General features: G+C 44.9%; 1 protein-coding gene across 3 annotated transcripts in view; it reads left to right on the plus strand.

Annotated features, from left to right (window-relative positions):
- The first annotated feature begins 1,114 nt into the window (after window positions 1-1,114).
- Window positions 1,115-16,594, plus strand: part of LRRC8C (leucine rich repeat containing 8 VRAC subunit C) — a 35,345-nt gene continuing 19,865 nt past the window's right edge. Inside the window, exon 1 of one of the 3 annotated variants that reach the window (XM_050306349.1) lies at window positions 1,115-1,173. The gene's annotated coding sequence lies outside the window, so the exon portion shown is untranslated. Of the gene's footprint in view, window positions 1,174-9,436; window positions 9,456-12,855; window positions 12,975-16,594 lie in introns of those variants that run through there. The other 2 variants (XM_050306347.1, XM_050306348.1) reach the window with 2 other exon arrangements.

The following is a 16,594-nucleotide window of genomic DNA, read 5'->3' on the forward strand; positions in this document are numbered from 1 at the left end:
TTGGAATATTGCTCCATGACCCAGCACACTCAAAACAAAACTGGAGGAGAATACAAGTCAAGTTTTGGGATTTTTTTTTTCCCCTAAAAAAAGCTGCTGTTTTGTTGCAGGATTTTTAAAGGGAAATAACAAAGCTGTGCTGCAGAAGTCTACTATGGTTCATAAGGCTTTGAGCTCCATTAAGTTGCAAAATCCCACATTTTTCAGAATTTTCTCTCTTTAACTTTGTGCCAGTTGATTTCAGTTCTGCCTTTTCTCATTAACAGCTCACCCTTAAGTGAGTTTTAATGGTAGGAATAATTCCATAGGGCAAAGGAGTCCCCTAAAGCTTCTAGATACGGTGAAAATTATTTCCTGTGTGTCTAGGTAAACATTCCTTACTGTTCCTGTACTGAGGTCAGGGAGATGCTAAATCACTGTGGTTGCTGCCTCTCCCTTAGGGTCCAGCTGATGATAAAATTACAGCCTGCTGTGGTAGGAGAATTCAGGCTTGTGCTGGCATGACAGTAAGCTGGGAGGGGCACAATAGGGCTGTTTATTTCAGTGGCTGTTCCACTTTTGATCATTCATAGATAGAAATGTGACCTAAATAGTAGTCACAGCCAACTGTAGAACACAGAGTAAAAAACAGACTGATTTGGAGGCAAACTCAGTAACTCTAGAGGCTGTCCTTGCTGTCTGTTGAAAGAATTGAGCTAGCAAAGAGTACTGAAAAAAGTACTATTTGGTAGGGAAAGCTTTGGTTGTAGGTCTGTGTTTCTCTCCTTATGAACATTTCTGTTTGCATCCCTAGTGTTCATTTAGCTCGCAGCTGTATTTTTGCCATCTTCATAGAGTTAAGTCAGTGGCTTTTTTGACAGTTCCATCCCTAAGTCAGTGGGGAAGGAGTAGCATTTACCTGATTTTTTTCCTCAGGCAAAGTAATATGCCAAAAATCAGAGAGGTTTTGCGGTATAAGCAGAATATACTGATATTGAATCAGATTGCCATTGAGGCATGGAAAATGCGTCCTGTGCAGCTGGGTACCTGACACATTTGGATATGCCTAATCATGTCTTTGCCTTTCCCTCCCAAAATGATAATGTGTCCTGAGACCATCTCCAGGTGAGAGAGAGAGAACATGTGCTGAGGAATTACTGCAGTCATTTACAAACAGTTGCACAAATATAAAAGGTATGTGTGTATGATAATTAAAGATTCAAAAATTAAGCTACCAGCTAAGTGTTCAGAAATAATCAGCTATTACCCAGGAAGCTAAAGCGAGCATTTGTGAAGCTCCACAGTATTTTGTTTTTCATTTGTTTTATTTTTTTTTTTAATCTCCTATTGGCATGCCAATTTATTTCAGCTTTTAAACGCTCCAAGACCTTGCATAAGGTATTTCTACTACGTTACCCTACTTGTGCTCCACACCGCCTCAGGCAGTTGTGCTCTCCATCTCCCCCTGACGGCGCTATTGCCTGATTCGGTGGGTGCCGTGCCAGGATTGCAGGTACCGACATCTGCTTTGCAAAGACAGCTTTAAAAAAAAAAAAAAGTCTAAATGAATTAAATACAAAAAATTAGTTAAGCTCTTTGAAGTTTGGTTGTAAACACACACTTGAGTTCCAGTCAATGCAGTATGGAGCAATGCCCTGGAAACCAGGAATGGAAAGCATATGGGGGGCAGCAGTACCGGTTTATCTTTTCTGTGTGCAAAGCAAATGCACTACCCGAACAGCAAAACACTAAGTGATTTCCTTGCTTTAATTTATGTATTTGAATGCAGAATGTGCATTTTTAGCTTACTTTTTGCTGCTGGGTTGTCTGCCCAGTTCTGATGCTAGTTGGTCCAAGCTGACAAGTAAGCTGGGTTATCAAGATGGATGTTACTATTGCAAAAGTTGTATTAAATGGAAAAAGTTTGGAAATCAGAAAGGTCCTTTTCCACTGAGAAAGAGCTACCATTGCTTAGTTCCGGAGGAAATAGAAATTCTGTTCATTTTCTTCCCATTTCCAGTCCATGTCAGAATAGTTACCTGGAAGCATGCTCTGCTCACCTACTTTCCCTTTTGCTGGTATCTCCATATGGGGCACTGTAGTCACTACATCGCTTGGGCTGTGTCACTAGACTGGAATTTACTCTCCTTCCAATCCTCAAGTCAGTTTTGTTGTTTAACCTTTTGTTGAATATCTGTTAGTTTCTTCAGGTATCTTGAGTGGCTCTGCTGGGAAGAGGTTTTTCTTAATTTCTTTTGAATAAGTGGGAAAATAAAACACTTGTTATTTTGGATCTGTGCATAAGTTCTGAGTAACTTCCTAAGGCATCATGTATTGTCTTCTGGTTTTATTCTATGATTGTGAAATATAACATATTCTACATGATTTTCAAACATAATTGAAGAAATGTTTTCATTATGTAGAATGAATGAGATTTAAAAATCAAATGCATAACTTGCTTATGGCAAGCATTTAAATGTCTAACAATATTTTCCATTACTAATAATCTGGCAAAATATTGATTCTATTGGGTTATGTCAGCAAAGAAATAGACAGTGGGTTGCTTAGGATGTTCCTTTGCTGTTTTACTTATTTGCAATGAATCAACAATTGTCTCCTCTTGCTTCATTTCTGTGTTTTGAGAAATCTATTTAATTCATTGCTTCCAGCTCAGGTCGTTCCTTACCTGACTCCTCACCCTCTGATTTTTTCCTAGATTATACCACGATGTCTATCTACAGGGGCTGCTTTGTCCAGTCCTTTTACTCTGGGTGCATTTTTTCTCTTGAGGTTGCAGTCACTGTGCAGTTGTCCTCTATTTAAATGTCTCTGCATGCATAATTTAGCCTTTTGGGGTCTTTGTTTCAGCTGGGTGTTTCTGTTCCATGAAAGGGATGTGTAACTGCATACCCCCATGAGGAGGGTGACTTCTCATGTGCCAGCTTCAGTGACATTTTTGGCTAGCTGTGTACAGAAACCTTTCACTGTGATCATGCCACCAGGTATCCCTGGACTAGTCACTAGAGGTCAACATCATCTTTTACTGGAGCACTAACTACCACATATAATTATAGGATAGTCTCTTGCTTGTAGGAGACCATGACTGCAAACACTTTGATGGGATGTTACTGATCCTGCCACTGTCCAAGGTTAGAAGGACAGAAGATAAAAGACAAGGGTTAGTACTTTCTCAGTGTGTGCTTTTTAAAGGTACCAGGAGCAAGAAAATAAAAAATCTGAAGGCCTTTGACTTTCTGTGCCTGAGGTAGCTTTTGGTGAATGCCTTGGGGAACAGTGGCAAAGCCAAGAGGGCAGAGCAATAAAACTTTCTGGAGCCATTGCCATGTGTCAGCACTGTAGGTCTTCCAGCTAATGTGTGCAGCCAGGGACTCCTGTCAGTGCAACATGTGCTTCATCAGTATCATAACACTTGGGGATTCCTAGGATTTTCAAGACACACAGGTATTATCTTTGCATTCCTACTTGAGGATGATTTTTACTGGTTCTAGCTTGGACAAGCACACAGTCAATCTGAAGTGTCTAACAAACTGTCTCATAACTGGAAGTTGAGAAAACTGAAACCAGGGAAGAAAAGCCTAACACTGCAACATTTCATAAGCAGCTGAAGGAATGAAGCCTGGCCTGCAGATCAGTGTCCCTGAAGATTTCCTCATGCTTGGGGTATTTAAAAGTGACCTCCCTTTTACAGATTTTCTGTTGTTTTAACTTAATCTTGGAGGCTTTCTCCTGGCTGGAACATTTGCAATCACTATCTTCTTCCCCTAGGTAGCCAGTTACCTCTTTTCATGCAACTTGAAGGAATTCTGTTTATCTGATACTTCTTTTGTTACATTTGTTTGAAATCAACCAGCACATTACTAGGAGAATGATGTATCACATCATTACTTTAATGTTTATTCTTTGCCTAATTTCCTGTGGGAATATGATGTAAGTATTCTTCATCCTATGAAATTTGCAGAAACCATATTTGTGACTATGAATACAGTATCCTCTGGGCTAATTCATCCACTCCACATTTAATAACCTTTGAAAGAGGTGAAGAAAGCAACACTTTCAGTGAGAGCATGGATCAGTTTCCAGTGTGCATCTGTATATACACCAAATCTCCTTTCAGCTTTTAACTTTATCTGCTAGGTCTAAGAGGAACATTGAAGATGGGAGAGAGGAAGGGAAGATGGACCTATCCAAAGGCACAGAACAAGATTGCCTGGGTGATGGTGGGTGTAATCATCAAGGCTTTAACTAGTCAGGGTTTTCGCTGTTGCTTCTGTTGGAAAGTTCCTCATCATTTCCTGTCTTTCTGGTTCTTCATAATGACATACTGTTCTTGTCAAATTCCTAGAATTTGAGCCAGTAGTACTGTTTTATTAGTTAGATTGGAAGAAAAACCGAAACAGTAATTTACCTTCTCTTTCTTGTTTGTTTGGGGTTTTTTTGTTGTTGTTTTTGTTTTTTCTTCCCTGTAGGAGTTCTCAACTGCTGTCAAGATACTCGCCAGGAGAGGGAATGCAGACTGCACTCTGTTCTGGCTGAGCTGCCATGCATTGCTGTGTCCTTTTCAGCTAATGCAGCTTCACTGCTTCTGGGTTATAAGCTAAGGCCCGTGGGCTGTGCCAGGCAGCTCTCCCAGCTCATCTGGACTAGCTCAGGATCTCTGCACCATGGTGCCTTGTGTGGGGCAGTCATACTGTGATGCAGAGAGTAGGGGCCACACCACCGAGATGTTGTGAAGGTAATGGCAAAATATAGGTGCTGGGCAAAACAGTTCTGTTCTTGTGTTCTGTTCAAAGCTGGTGTATCGCTTTTTGTAGGCTGACATTGCTGCCTGCTTTCCCAGTGTAAGCCTGGAGGAGGTCTGTCTGTCTGGTATACAGCACTGTTGTCAGGGCTAAGCTGAAATTCCATAAATAGCGTGAGCTGGCACAAGCTGATGGTACTGCTGAGGGAGATGGCTCTGCTGCCCTCTCCTCCCTTCTTCCCCCGCCATGTGTGCAAATATTTCTGCAGCTGTGCAGAAAATGTCAGTACGGGTAAGCTGAGCAGGCCCTGGGTGGAGAGCTGGGCACAAGCCTGCTCTCTGTGGATGCTGCATGTTGGCTGGTCAGCACCCTTCCTGCAAGTGCTCAGAGTGGCAGAGGCCAGTGACTGTTTCCAGTTTGGATCCAGCCCTGTTGGTGGCAATGAGGGAGTTCAGCTGTATGGATACAGGCTGTTCTTTGCAATAAGTAGATGTGAAAAGTAACTGTAGTATCATATCACTGTTCTTTAAATTTTGATAAGCTGACCATGTCTAGTTGCTTATTCTTGGATGCATATAAGTGGGTTTTTCATATTTTTGCTTCTCTCTCTTTGCTGGACTAAAAAATGAATAATTAGCAGAAATATGAAAGCATTTGAAAACCTGTTCTGTGAAATGCTATTCCTAGTTTTTGTGTTCTATTCAAGCATCTTTGTATATGGTAGAAAGACCACCTGAAATTGGAAGAATGCAGACACTGAACGATAACTATGATATCACCTGAGTTTGAGACCTGATGTCTTATTAGAAGGTGCAGACTTGAGTCACTAACAGCCAGTGTCAGGACCTGAGCTCTGCTTGATAAAGCTGAGAAGCAAACACATCCACGATGGAAACCATACCAGATTTTGCACCTCTAAGAAACCACTTATTTCTAAGTAAGTCTTCCTCCAGAGTGTTGGAGCAGAGGCTCTCTGAAAGAAAAGAGCAGAAGGCCTTCATTGCATGCAGAGGTCAAACTTTTGCACATGCTATGTAGTACTTTCCTTTGAAAGTGCTCTGCTTAACCTCTGCTCCAGAGTAGGTTCTAGTCAGCAGCACTGATTTCTTAATGTACATAATGGTCAGGTTTCCTATTGCTTTTGAGCTCCCAAATACAATGCTCTCCTTTCCCCTCAAAACTGCAGAGTTCACCTCTTTCTATATTATTATTGCCTTTTACGTAGTCATTCCTTTATTCTTGCTACATGAAAGTATGGACATGGAGCTCTTTACCTCTTCATTAGCACTGCATTCAAGTTAAAAGTGGATTTGGCTTTGTAAGATAAAATCATGGAGAATTTTATTTTATGCTAAGAAAATTTTGTACTGCTTTGTTTCAGGATTTGCTCTTGACATGTAGCCTTCCTGTTAGCCTAGCAAAGGTCTTACAGCATGACTTGTTTTCTTCATTCTTCTTTTCACAAACTAAAATAGCCTAGTGGTGCCCAGACTGCCAGCATTACCTTTGTTCCTTCTTTATACTTGTATTTTACACAATAATCTCCAGGAAACAATCCTATTCCTGGAAATTCATCACATTCCATGCAGCTGTGTGGCCTCACTGATGGTGTCCTTCAGCTGCTTCAAGTGATTCAGTGGAACTTCCATTTGTGTTTGGGATTCCTGGAAGGTTTGTCACATACAGTGCTCTAAAAATGCAATACAGCAGATGAAGCTAGGCATATAAAAATGCACAGTTCTGTCTCTTCAATTATTATCAGCCAGTCTAAAGGGGAAATTTTCTGCTGCATCGTTTAGTCTTAAATATCTCAAGTGTAAGCAAGAGTCTTTAGCCTCTTGAACGAAGAGTCAATGTACCACATAGTTTAACCAACAGCTAGACCAAACAGCTTGTTTCATCCCCTTAGGTTTTGCCATAATAAACAATGCTATCTGTAATCTCAGCTGCATGCAGACATGTTATAGTATGTAAGCATATGTGTATGTATATGGAAATATACACAGCCTTATTTCTAAAAACTTTAGCCTGATAGTTGTTCATATTGATAGAAATTTCTGGCAATGCAGCCTGGAATGCTTGGACAACTCTGCAAATCACATTCACCAGAAACACCTACAGTTGTGAGAAGGGAAGATTAGAGCACTTAGACTATCATTCTATACCTGTGTGAATGGCTCAGAGCCACAGCTTGCAGGATACAAAAGCATTTCTAGAAGACAGAGACTTTTAAATGTGGAATCACTGAACTAGCTGAATTTAATATAGTCCCAGTGGAGAGCCAACCAGTGGAAACCTAGGAAAGGGGAAGGTGAAAACGAAAATATCAGGTGTGTGCTATGTGTATGATGCCTGAATAATTGGACTGGCAATTAGTGCAGGCCACAGACTGCTGTTATTTACGCTCCCTAATCACAAACGACTGTTGCAAGCAGTCTTCCCAAACACTGCAGTGAGATACGTGGTCTTTTGGGTTGTTCCCTCACTGAAGAGGTGTGAAATAGCCAGCCAGAGCTGGAATTGTAAACTATCCCTAAGGTTTTTTTGGTGAGATGTTTTTCCAGTAGCTGGATTCAAATTGATTTCCCGGTGAAGTGCAAGGTGCAAATACATGACTGAAAAACATCAGAGGAAAAAAACTCTTCTACCTGTGTGTACTGAAATGGGGGCAAGTCTGAACATAGCAGATGTAATCGCAGTGGGGTCAGACACATTCCACATGAAGTGACGAATGAGCCCAGTGCAGGATGCGTGCCGACTTCCGCTGCCGGAAGTACAGCTGGCCTGGATCTGTGTCGTGTATAAGCAGCAAAACATGCACCCATTCACCCTCTGCGTGGGCCCAGTGTAATGGCACATGGAAACATTGGGAGCTGTCTCCTGCCATTAGCCCACTGATCTAAAGCACTACACCAGTACCAAACTATGTTCATGCCACCACGCCTGCACCGATGGCAGCTGTACGGCCGATGAACTGCGCTTGCACAGCGGGCAGGAAAGCTTACACCAGGATATGCTTTTACTGCTGGCTGGTTCAGTGATGCTTAGCACTATAAATCCAAAAATAGTATTACTTTTATCTGACCAACTCTTCTGTGTTAGGAGTCCTACAACTCTTAAAGCTACTGAGCTCATACAGAAGCCACCAAACAATACTTCACTTTTTGCACCTTATCAGCTGTGTCTGCATCAGATCATCCCCTTTGCAGGTACATTATGGACTAGCTCGTCCCCATCCCCCTGAGGCTTCCTCTCCCCTGCCAAGCAGCACATTTCAGAGAATCATTTAGATGTGTGGGGTTTTTTCAGTGTTGATCTGTTCCAGCAATTAGCACAAAACATTGTTTAAGTTTAGGCAGCCAAGACTGCTGCTATATTTTAGTGCTTTCTAATTTTGAGAATCTATTCTAATCCTGACCCTCTCCCAGTTAACAAGCATACCATATGTCTGATTACTCAGGTTCCCATGCAAAATAGGAAATTAAAAATTCCAGATGATTAAAAAACATTTCTTTTTGTTTATTTTGAGATGACTGTTTTAAAATACCATAAAAAAACATAGGGACCACTTTCTCAAACATTTACTTTATCATTTAGATGTGTAAAAGGATATTTTCATTAAGAATGTGCTGTTTGTGCTTTTTGGAACATGATTTATGGACACAGGTTTGCTAGCAGTAAAAGATCTGCAACTAACTGTTTAAAGACAGTGGACAAAAAGGTGGGTAATTCAGCAGTGGAATTTCATGGGGGGGAACTACGGAAAAACTTTCCAAGCTGAGGTCTAATGACAGTGCAAGACTTGAATCCTCTTTGAAACATCCAAGCCCAAAGCATGATGCAAAGGGGACCACCAGTGACAGTCTGTTATCTCTTAGCAGGATGTCAGCCAGGGGAGCACGCCATGTAACCAGCGACTCAGCCCAGCACAGCACTGGAGCCAGGAAACTGGTCGGGATAGGTCACTGCTCTGGCAAGTAAAGACTTCCCTAAAAGTAGAGCTTCTTTGTATTAATGATTCTGTGCATGAATTTGGTTGTAGGCAGACTAACTTGGCGAGGAGCAGAGAGCTGTTGAGAGAAAACCAAGTGTGATAGAAAACCGAACACTTGAATTAAGCCATCTCTTCTGTGAGTGCTTGAGTGAGGCTAAGAGATGGTGCCCATCTCTTAGATGTAGAAGAAAGCCTATATGTATGTCAGACCAGCTACAGCATTTCAGTAGAGAACAGCAGAGGGGGAAGGCTGGGAGGCAGGACTGGGGCAACCTCAGCTGCCACCTGACAACAAGCCTGCTGATTGACTCCTGTCCTAATATCCTCCCCCAGAACTGTTTGTCCTTGCTACCACTTGTTTGTTTATTCAATCACAGCCATAACTATGCATTGGTAGTAATGAAAGCCTCTGTTATTTTGAAAGTAGCATTTAGTAATTATAAAGTATTTGCTCTGAGCTCGAGCTGCTGCGCTCCATCCCTCCTGCCTCACATGAGCTACCCCCACTCATTGCATCACATCTAAAATTAGATAAGATGCTGTATCCCATGAAGCACACGGCTCACTGGCTCGGAGCTGCCAGAGCCACACCAAGCACAGCTGCGCAGCTTCTCACTTAGGAAGATGTTTTCAGACAGGTCGCTGAAGAAAACCTAATGATGACCAGCAGTGTAACAGAGGTAAAGCATCCTTCAAATCCAGGAGCTCCAGTTCAGCCAAAGGTCAGAAAAACGGGAGCTAGTCCTATTTCTTTTGTTATGTCTTTAGCTCTGTTTTCTCATCAATATGTGGGGACAGCTGTCAATAGCTTCTCTAGAGAGAACTAGTTGGCCCAAATTCTTTCCTGATGGAATTGCACTGCTTTCATTGTAACCATACCAGAATGTGGCTCCTCTTTATTAGGAACAACAAAAGAGCTCATGATCTTAAACAACCTTTCAGTGTTTTCCTTCTGATTAAAGCAAGTTTTACTACTTAGAAAATGCTGCAGGCTTACGAAATAACTGTATTTTTCACCCTCCTCTGAAGCTTTGCTTCTCCTTCCCAGAGTCAGCCCATACCATCCATGCAATTTATTTTAAAAGTCTGTATTTCCAGTGAACTGCTATTATGTAAACATCTGGTGCACTTAAAATTTATATTTAAAAAACACTAATCTAGGGAGAGAGGGGTTAAAATGTAAAACTAGAGAAAAGCAAACTACAGAAAATGATAAATTCTGACAGAAACTTCAAGCAGATAAGAAGCACTAGAGCTGTCAAATCATGCATTTTGGATTTGAGCTGAAGCAAATCACAGAAGCAGTTTTTCAGTGCTTCGTCTGAAAGCAATTTAGCTTTTCTGTGTTAGCAGATTATGCTGTTTTCAACAGTTGTTGGAGAGATGACTGATGAAAAGCATTTTCATTGTGGGTGTGTTTCCAAGTATAGACAGAGCTCTGGCACTCAAACCTTGGTTTGTTGCCCTGATCTCTCCTGAAGCTGAGGGTAAGTGGTCTGCCAAGCTCTGTGCAGACCATCCCCTCAGACCCAGCTTCAATGCCACTCTTGGGACCCCAGACCTCAGGGTATGGAACGGGTTTGAGTTTTTTCAGGGTGCATCCTCAAATTACAAAGGGATTAGAGACACAAAAGAGAAAAAGAAAAGAAACAAAACTGAGCAGGAATCAGTAGCAGGTGGGGGCTGTATCCTGGCAGGCGCTGTGTTGGTGCTGAGTAAGGACTTCAGGATTAGGCATCCAGAACCTGGATTGCACTTGAGTTTCAGCCCATGGCTACATGAAGAGAGGATAACTGCAATGTAAGCATTGGCAGTGATCTGTTCCTGTGCCCAACTGAGTTTGGAGGCTGGTCTGTGACAGTTTTAACTTGCGTGGAAATCAAACCCTGCTCTTGGTTCTGTTGCAGTGTAAGTACTGCAAGGTAACACTCAGTAGCAGCAATAACACTTATAGAATTTGTAAGTTACAAATGGCTAAACAGGCAAACTGACACTAAAGCAAATGTCTTAAGTTTGTCGCAATGACATTTCTTATGTGACCTGTCCCACATTTTTCTGGAGTCAATGAAAAAGAGGCAACAACAAAATCAAAGGATGTCAAAAACCTGCAGTCAAACAGGAGGTTGAATCCAGTTACTGTTGTCTACCATTTTAGTAAAATAAACACCTGCAAATTACTTCCGATTTCACCTGCCTAGGTGGTCTTAAAGAAAATAATGCAGAAATTCACAAATAAATTACAGTTTTCTATAGACAGCAGATTTTTTCCACTAGAGCAAAGGTATTTGGAACTGTGATTGTGTGTTTACTATCAAACATGTATTTTTGGGCCTTCGTCCACCAGAAGCTCACATACCAGAACTGCACTAAGTCTCCATCCCCAAACCCACCAGCTATAATTATCCATGGACCATGTTTCCTACTGCAGTATCAGTGACCTTGCCTGTCATTATTCTTCACAGGGGAAGCTTAGTTCAGTCCTCCAACTCCTGCAGCAACTCTGAACAAAAATAACCCAAAAGTCCACAACAGGAAACGTTAACAATGGCAGGATTACTGGCCACCGTACCACCATAAAATAAACGAGCAACTGAGAGGGAGTTCAGGGAAAAGCAGCACCATGATTAGGTAACGGGAGGGACTGACTTATGAGAAAAGATTAAATGAGCTAAGCGATGACGAAAGGGTGAAAGGAATGACTGCCTCCAAATGTTTGAAAGAAGAAACCATCCAGGAGAGGGAGGAATTCTTTAAGCTGCAGCCAGGAGTTAAGAGTAATGGAAAGAAACCAATAAAATGAATACAGCAGTCACCATAACTATTTCTTTAGCTCAAAAAAAAAAAAGAAACCCAGTGCTTTTATCCATGTGGAAACCATGCTTATTTGTCCTGTTTTATTCTTTAGCCATATTCCACAAAGCATGGGGCTAACACTTAAAATTACATAATGGTGCAATATTGCTGAAATCTTTTAGGTTGGCAGCTCTGAAGGACTGTGAGGGAGCTGTGATGACAACCCCTTCCAGCTCCTGTCAGACTCAGACCCTCACTTCTTCAGGGGCCTCAGAAAGTCTCGAGGCTTCAGCTGAGAAAAGCAGCTCTGCACAGCAAAGCACTTAAGCAAACACTTCAGGAAAATGATGAGCTGAACTCCCACAGATATAAATCATATCCACGATTCCCAAATGAGGAACCTGAGTCTGCCCTCAGCAGTCCCTGAAGCGGATGGCTCAGAAAGTACACGAAGTCAGAATTACCCACAGCTATCCCTGGCAGACCTTCAGTTCACATCCCATCCCAGTTAATATTTTTGCAGCAAAACAGCTGTGATGCCTCACGTTGTGTTTGTTTTCACTAACTCCTCCCCAGTGGGCTTATATATTTGTATTTCCTTGTTTACATACTTGTACTGTCCCTAAGGGGATACACATGCTACCCCTAAGGTTAGGGGCAAGTTATTGGAGGGCAAGTACCTCCCTCTGATGCAGAATTTGTCCTGTCTCTTCGTTCTGCCAGAGACGTAAATCTTTCTGGAAATGTTGGGCAAAAGTCTCTTTAAACATGTGGTTTCTTTCAGCAGCAGTTTTCAGACTGCGCTTTTTGAATTGCTGGGCCAGAAGTTTGTGTTTCCAATTGTCACTCTCTGAGACACTTTTCCATTGTTAATGCAATCCCGGGCGCTTTACAGCCTGGTCTCTTTATAGTCGTTCCACGGCCCTGTGTGTTGAGGTCGAGATCTTTCCATCACAATTTCTGCTGTCACCGTCCCGCCCGCCCGGGGACGGCGACTCGCGGCTCCCTCCCTGCGCCCGGCGCTGCTTCCCACGGCACCACCCCCGGCCCAGCCGGTCCGTGACAAGGCTCCTCCGCCCGGGGATGCCGCGGGCGCTCCCCGAGGCCGCAGCTCCCGGGCGGCGTTAGCTGCACCCCGGGGAGCGGGTGCGGGCGGAGCGCGGCGGTCCCGCCTGCGGGGGCTCCCCGGCCCCGCCCGGCCCGGCCCGCCCGGCGCCCCCCGGCACCGCCGCGTGCGTCAGACCGGAGACGTGGCCCCGCGGCGGCGGGGGCGGAGCGCGGCGGGCGGAGCGCGGCTGCGGGCGAGGCGGCCTCCCCGCCCGCCCGGCACGGCCCGGCCCTGCCCGGCCCTGCCCGCCGCGCTCAGCCCCGCACGGCGCCGCGGGATGTTCGCGCTCCCCACCGGCCGCCGCCCGTGACCCCGCGCCCCGCGCCCGGCCGCGCACCAGGTAAGCGCTGCCGCGCCCCGCTGCCCCTCCTGGGGCGCTGCGCTGCCCGCCCGGGGACGGGGCATCGCTGCGGGGAGGGGGCATCGCTGCGGGGAGGGGGCCCCGGGGGGCCGCGGGGACCGAGCCGCCCCGCGGGGGGAAGAGAAGAGACCGAGCCGGCCCGGCCCGGCCCGCGGCTGCCGGGGCGCCGCTTTGCCCGCGGTGGCATCGGCGGTGCCGCCCCCATCCCCGGGCAGCACCGGGGGAGCCAAACTTTATCTGGGATCGCCGCCGTCTCCTCCCTCGCCAAGGGGCGCCGGGAAGCGGTCGGGGCAGCCGCACACGCCGCATGCATCCCACCGCATCCCTACCGGGCAGGGCCGCTCCGCTGCCCGGCGGCCCCGGGTGCCCCGCGGGGCGGTGGCCCGGGGCCGGCAAGGGGGCGGTGGCGAAGGGAGGCAGTCGCCGTGGAGACGGGCGGCTCGGGGAAAGCCCTTGGCCGTGTTTTCCCCGAAAAAAAGCCCCATACCAAGCCGCGTTACGGGGAGGATGCGAGCAGCGCTGTGAGGAGGCGGTCCAGCCGCGGGCAGAGCGGCTGCGGGGACCGCGGGGGCTGCGCAGCGTCTCGGAGAGCGGAGGGTCCTGGCGGGTCCGGGAGGGGAGCGCAGCCCCGGCGAAGCTGCGAGGCTCCGGCGTCCATGGCTCTGTTGGTGAAGAGATTTAAATAAATAAAAAAGCCCCGATTTTAAATCGGTTTGAAACCGGCTCTGCGTTGTCGCGAAGTGATGGGCAGTTTTGTTCATTATTCACGAAATGCGGTTTGTCCAGTTCACTGGAAACAGTTGACCAAGCAAAATGAGAGGCTTATGAAAGACTGCTGAATGTATCCTACCAGTATTTCATGAGAATGAAAGTGTTTAAAAATGAGGAATTTTGTTGCTCAGATAAGAATGTTAGTTATGGCTTGGCTTTTTAATTTTCTCTACTCTTGGAATAAGGAACCCCTGGTGGTCTAGTGGTAAAGGCGCCGCGCTATCACCGTGGAGACCCGGGTTCGATTCCCGGTCAGGGCCACTCCCGGGCAGGTGGGGCTCGTTAGCCCTTAAAGGCAACCCACCTACGTCCTAAGGACCTCGCTGCCACCGTCCAAGCTCGCTTGGCCCCGGCAGATGAACCTTAGGATTAAAGGGTGGGCTCAGTTCCGCGCACACTGTGTCTCACCTAAAAAAAAAAAAAAATCCAATGCGCAGGCTGGAAGGTGTAAAGACCTTCCCCGGATCTTCGCTTGCGAAGACTGGCCATTATTATTTATTACTCTTGGAATAAGTACTTCCAATTAGGAGAGACTCAGTATTATAAGCACCACTATTTGAAGAGCCCCATGTACATGTTTGCTCCCACAGAGCACTGTAGGCTTGAATGTGAAAGATTGGACAGGCAGAAAGAAAGGTGCTTTGCAAGGTAGTGAAGAAAAACATGGTAACATTGGAAATAATAATAAAAAATCTCCCTTCCCAATTCAGCTAAGTATATTTCCTCTCTACCCCCTGGCTATACTAGACCTGCTTTTACTTTTCTTTTTGGCATGATGAAAGCAGTCAGGAGGGTAGCACTCGCTCCCCTGGAGTTTTTCTCCTGGAAAAACCTGTTTTCCTCTGTGGTGCAGATCAGCATGGAGAGCTGGACTGAGCACAGTTCCCAGTTGATCCCTAATTTTAACCTGGCCTTGGATTCCTGCTGTCTCAGAAGTGCCCGTGTCCCGGGCTGCCAGCAAGGCACAGCAGCCTGGTGCTGAGCACCTGTGGTTTCTGAATCATTTCCTTTTCCAGTTGCTTTATGAGTTTGCTAAATTTGTGGCACCCCTGATGCTGTTTTCTTCCACTCTGAATACTAACAGGCCCTGCTAGAGGTTTTACCATAATATAACTTTGTGTGCTTTATTTGTTATTATTTGCTCTTGTACACATTTTTGGAAAGAAGCTTTCTGACGGAGAACCTAAAAATCTAGTTGCTTTGTATGCCCAGTATTGGAAAAGGCTAGTGCTGGTTTTCAGCGGAAAACAAAACCAGAGACTGCTGAATTCTTCTGACAAGTTCCTTGCCTCGGTGCTTGGTGCTATCTTACAGTCAGTTCCTGTACCAGTTCAAGCTGATTTCCTGAGGCAGCCTCATCCCACCTCGGTGTCTGGCTTTTGAGGCCCACAATAAGGAGCTCCGACCAGGAGGGGGGAGGCATCCGGGCTGGGCAGTACCGAGGGTTAAACAATACTCAGGTGGCCTTAGCGCCAGAGTGACAACACAGTGAGACCCAAAATAATGAACTGGGTCAGAGTGCTGGGAGGAGTAGTTCCCCTGATTGTCCATTGACCTCAGTTGCAACTGGTTGAAGTGGCCCCTATTCACCATCAAAAAGGCACTTCCCAGCCCAAGGCTTTTTGAGTGCTGCGGGAAGTAAAAAAAAAAAATCTGTTACCACCCAAACAATTCACAATAACAGGAGCTAGACTTTAATTATATCGTTTTTTCCTCTTGGAGAAAATTTATTGAAAAGATGCTGTCCTCATTGTCACAGAGGATTGTGACAGTATTGTGAAGGGTGGGGGAGAGGCTATATAGTAAAGAAAACACTGAAAATTAAACAATTGTCCTCAGAAGAAAAAAAATACAACCTCAAAATACTTTAAAACTTTACTTAGTAAAGCAAAGAAGCCATTCCAAAATGACTTGTCAGAAGAATCTTAACAAGTGTTGGATTTCACATGCTCAACATAATGGAAACTTTCCTCTCTTCTTCATCCTTTAGCTGTTTGCCCAGGGAGTTTGTGCAGCAAAACTCTGATGCAAATTCAAGCAATAGTGAAATGACTTTTGTTGGGGTTTGTGTTTCTAGGATCTCTTTTCCACTAGGAAGATAACTAGGTTTGATTCAGCCTCTTAGCCACGTGTGAGTATGCCGTTTTTTCCATTGCTTTCATTCATAACCCAGTCCCATCCCCAGGCAGGCAAAGTGTCTTATAGCTGTCTTTAAACCTGGCAGACCCTGGATCAGCTTTCCTGCACTGTCTTCTTTTTACATCTTAGTGCCTGACACAAGCAGCTAATCAGACAGAGCATTAAGTTTACAACCATATCATCCAGAGAGTTGTAGGTTTGGACCAGGATGAGATTTGTTTCAGAATTTTTTTCCGATATAGAGGTTGAGTACCCTGTCTCCTCCTCCCATGAAGAACTGATTTACAATCTAGTATTTGGTCTGGTCAGATCTTTGAAAGGTAGTGCCATGCATGTGCTTTGCATATTTTCCATGTGTTTGGAAGAATCCTGCCTTAAGATACAGTACATGTTTTTTCTTGGTTTTAAAGTAAAACAAAGGCCTCCCCCAAAGAGCAGGGTGGCACAGTTCTCCATGGAAATTTGCTAGCACTGCTGTTACAGCGAGTGTATAAAGTTCCACTAAATTTGAGGTGGAATATGTAAAAAACATTTGGTCCTGTACAGTACTATTAAAAATCCATTTTTCTCTCTGTCAAAGTAAACTTTAGCTTTTCCATTGACCTCCAGGTGAGCAGAATTTAGCCTTTTATATCAATTTCAAATCCTGGCTTAACCTATGATCTGCTGAAAATGGAGGTGGCTAGCTC

This window comes from Myiozetetes cayanensis, unplaced genomic scaffold, assembly GCF_022539395.1.
Source record: "Myiozetetes cayanensis isolate MyiCay16 unplaced genomic scaffold, myiCay2020 scf12, whole genome shotgun sequence".
NCBI lineage: Eukaryota > Metazoa > Chordata > Aves > Passeriformes > Tyrannidae > Myiozetetes > Myiozetetes cayanensis.